The sequence below is a fragment of the Pygoscelis adeliae genome, unplaced genomic scaffold (assembly GCF_000699105.1).
Source record: "Pygoscelis adeliae isolate BGI_AS28 unplaced genomic scaffold, ASM69910v1 Scaffold66, whole genome shotgun sequence".
In the NCBI taxonomy this organism is placed as follows: domain Eukaryota; kingdom Metazoa; phylum Chordata; class Aves; order Sphenisciformes; family Spheniscidae; genus Pygoscelis; species Pygoscelis adeliae.
The window spans coordinates 1,067,633-1,071,767 of NW_008825167.1; the positions used below are offsets into that span (position 1 = coordinate 1,067,633).

Sequence of the window (4,135 nt, forward strand, 5' to 3'; positions counted from 1 at the left end):
TTAATTTCACCTGAAATGCTCATACAGAAAAGTCAGATGGAAGGAAACATTCCAAACGTAAAACGGCAGGCAAGATTGGATTTTATAACAGAAATTATCAAACAACCTTAATAATAACTGATATGACATACTCCAGCAATATATATATATTTTTTTTTTTAACTTTAGGATATCTTTGTAACAATAACTATGGCTCTGCAGAGACCACAATGTCATCAAGCAGTTCCTCACCTGCTTCCAAAGTCATGCAAGGTCCTGTATCAGAAACAACTCCTGTATCAGAAACAACTCCACGTGGGAGCAATCACATTCCAGGTCTGGTTTTTTATTTGTTGCTTCTCCAAATCCTGGGTCAGTTCTTCCCTCAGTAGGCACACCCCAGTCTTGTGAATTCACTGTTCCATTTTTCCCCTGTTGTTTTCCACCCAATGACTCTTTCTATCCAAAAGCCTTAAAAAAATTGCAAACACAAACCAATTTAGCAGCAATATAACCCTGTGATTGATTTAAACAGGTTTCCCCTGTTTCTACAGAGGTGGAAGCTGAAGCGCACAGAATATTTCAGACATCTCAAATAACACAGCCTAAATAATTGTCTGTCAAGAAGCAGAAAATACGTCACTTAGTATAAAATGTCAGGCACTTTTCATGATCTGTGGATAGCTTGGTATTCTGTGCTAAAGAAAGAAAACCGATGAGGAAGATAACAGCAGAAAAAGGCCCCACAGACCTGCTAAGTGTCTTGATTCTTTCTGTGACACCCGTCTGTGCAGGATCACCAGCACCTGCCTCTGTGTGTGTCTCAAGTGATAACCCTGCTCCTGGGGATCTTCCTAGAGGCTTTATGAAGTGATTGCTTTCACAAGCCCCATCTTCGCTCTTATGATCCCAGCTACGAGCTGCATGAAACTTTATAGGTACAGGCCAGGGCTTCAGAATGCTAATGCTTTCTTAATTCCTACGTTTGTGAGGCATTGTGCAGTGGTGGTCTCTGAAGCAGCTGCTAGGGCAATGTTGCTAGCTGAAGAGTCAGGAATTTTACCTGCCCTCTTTCTTCCTCGTGTCTTCTCTGTGCTTCTTATGCCGAGACACTACTCAAGGCTCAGTGGTGAAGGTGGAAGAAAGGCAAAAAGAAGGAGGAAACTTTTGGCGGCAACAGTCTTATCCGTTTGCTTCCTCCTCCCTCGTTCAGCATGGCAGGATCTGAAGAAAGCTGCTGTTCTGACTTGGACTTAGTTACGCTAATTATAAATATATGTAAATGCACAACGCTCTGAATATATGAGAGCGCTCCGGCACACGAAGCCTTACCTGCCAAACAGACAAAGCACCTATGAAGGAGGGTGAACAGAAATCAGCATACAAGTATGGTGAATGTAGGTACAGAGTGGTTAATAGCTGCCATCTATTATTTTGGCAGGAAATAATGAGTTAGTTTCCTTCTAACACCTGACTGTAAATTCAGTGCTTTGTAATCACCAAAAAAAGGTAGGGAAAACAGCTTTAGCTTCATTACACATAGTTGTACCGTTTCATCATGTTTCTAATTTTCATTCTTTTCCTTTTAACAGAAAAACATCTGCCAACTCTATTAGGTAGGTTGACAACTTCAATATATATACTTAAATAATATTTTTCTTTACCTAAGTTTTGAACTTTTAACTTCTTTTACTGCAACTGGTTATTGAAAACAAAAGCTACGTATGGACTTGCCTACGTTAGCCTGAAAAAGTCCGTTTTTTATAAAAGAGTATTACGCTCCTTTCTCTGGTGATTTGAGTAATAAGAATATCACTATACTAGACTAAACCATAGTAATTTTCTTTCTTATTACCACAGGGGGCTTTTTCTTTCAGTAAAATCTGTAGCACCAATAATATTGTGAGCAGAAGTAACTGTCGGTATATTAAGATTGGAGATGAATATAGCACATGCTTTGACTGCCAAAAAATCATTGACTGTAATGAGCTGTAACGTGCTTGGTTCATTTCTGTACGAATCCAGATTTGAATGAGATTTTTGTTTGTAGAAAAATTAAAGACCTAGATTCTAGTGTCACATACAACCATTTTATGCTGCATAATTATCCACCACAAACGTAGGTATTAATTTTTTCCTTTTCTTAATGGCTTAGAGTCATGGGTACCTTTCTTTTTGCTCTTCCAGTGGCAGGAATCAGCATTTCATTAGTGTTCCTTTTTATTCTTGTAATTGTTGGTGTTTGGTATGTACAGAAAAAATCAAAGGTAAGTCCAAGTTTTTACTTTTGGATATTTGTTTACGTATGTCTATTCATCTGTCTATGTTACAGAATATGAAGTGTCAGCTTCCCAATTTTTTCACTTTTCACTCAGATTTCTGGTGTTCATTTGCACTGTAGTTGCTTTTCCACTGGGATTTTTTTGCCACTGGATGGCATTCTTAAAGTTAGTCATCTGGTAATCAACGTTTAATTTACCTCAGCTGACCTCCCTTCCTGGGTAGTACCTGCTCATATTTTAGTAGGAATGGTTCCTGGTTTGCAGTTTTATTCTCCCTTTAATGACAGTTTTTGTCATTAAAGGTCCTGCATCAGAGATGACAATTGAACAGTTCAAGTGAGTTTTATCTGTCTGAGTTACTTCAGATGCTATAATTATTTTGCAACCACAGTCTTACCTGTCATAAGTTAATATTGCTAAAAATTAAAATATTAGGTAACTTATCTAATAAGAAGAATAAATGCAGTAACAGTTACTATAGATTCAGGTATGCAAAAATAGTCTTCTGTATTAATGAAACAAGTTAATATAAGGAAAAATATCAGCAGAACTAATACTAATATTATATTGACATTATTGATTTTGTATTTGTGTAGCTCAGATGTATACTGCAGTGATAATAACATATCTGTATTTCTTGCACAGGGAGGTTCGGCTGAAATTAATTCTGTCCCCTCTGGTGAACCTGGAGTGTCCTTAAAAAAAATTTCAACAGATGAGGACCAATGCGAGTGGCCTTTCGAAAGAGCATTACAATGACAGCGGGAGAGCTGTTGCATGACCCTTTGGTCTGTGCGCCTGTATGGCAGAACCACGCCTGCAATGGGACTTCGAGTTAGTAATATTCCCTTTTTCAGAGAGCGTTTCAAATCGCTCCAAAATAATTTGGAATGTCAGTTAACAAGAAAATCCTGTTACCAAAAGAATCTCAGCCAGTGCTATTAAGTAAAGCATTAAAACTGGGGGAAACATTAAAACCAGGGAGGTTCTTAAATGCCACCTGACATGGCATGCGTTGTCTGTAGCGTAACAAGAGAAAGGTCAAAGTGCTGCAGAGCCTCAAGCCTTATAATCTCTTTCCTCATCAATACCGTAACTAAATCCAGTTCTGAGAACTGTGTGATACTAGGGACTCTGGGAAACTTAATCATTGGTATTTATGGCCTTTGCTGTGTTATATATCTGTTATATATTGCAATGAGGTGTATTTCCATCCCGCTCTTATTTGTGTAACATTTTTCATGTTTTTCTTTTCTTATGTCACTTTCAGGAGGAAAGAAGAAAGGAAAGTCCTCTCAATTGTAGCTATTTAAACAGCACTCTCAAAAAAGCTGTATCTTCAAAAAAGTTAAATTCTTGAAATTAAAGAGATTCTAGTTACAGAAAATGGCACACTTAGGCTATGTCTGTTCTAATAAATTAAACCTGCACAGGAACATTGCTACTGTTGAGGCTAGCTGGAATAGTCCTTGTTTATGCTTGCATACGTGTGAACTACCTATTAGAAATGGCTCCTGGAAGGCTCTAGCTTCCAAAATTTGACTCAGGCTAAAACCAGTTTGCCAGCATAAACAGTACTATTCCAGTGCCTGGGAGTTTCCTAATCATTGCTTAATTTACTAGTTTAGATATACAGTGTTATTGTTTAAAGCTATTTTTAAATGACATATTTGATGTACCTACTCATTCATTTATTGACAGTTATTAGCAGTGATTAATCAAAGCTGGCCACTGCAAACTTTCATTTACTCACTGTGCTCTGTTTTTCTGCTGCATTCTACCTGTCTAAAAAGCCAGTTGCTTGAATATAAGGCTTGTTGCTAAAAGCTTATTATGGTGCCTTAGACGGGAGCGTGAATTTAGAGTTGAACTGC

General features: G+C 37.8%; 1 long non-coding RNA gene across 2 annotated transcripts; it reads left to right on the forward strand.

Moving 5' to 3' along the window:
- The first annotated feature begins 271 nt into the window (after nucleotides 1–271).
- On the forward strand, nucleotides 272–3,928 carry LOC103920891. 2 transcript variants are annotated; one of them, XR_663826.1, is made up of 5 exons: nucleotides 272–315; nucleotides 1,572–1,595; nucleotides 2,167–2,246; nucleotides 2,907–2,988; nucleotides 3,532–3,928. It is a non-coding gene; the product is annotated as an uncharacterized LOC103920891 (long non-coding RNA). The 2 variants fall into 2 exon arrangements; XR_663825.1 differs by having other exon boundaries at nucleotides 2,907–3,928.
- Nucleotides 3,929–4,135: the final 207 nt, after the last annotated feature.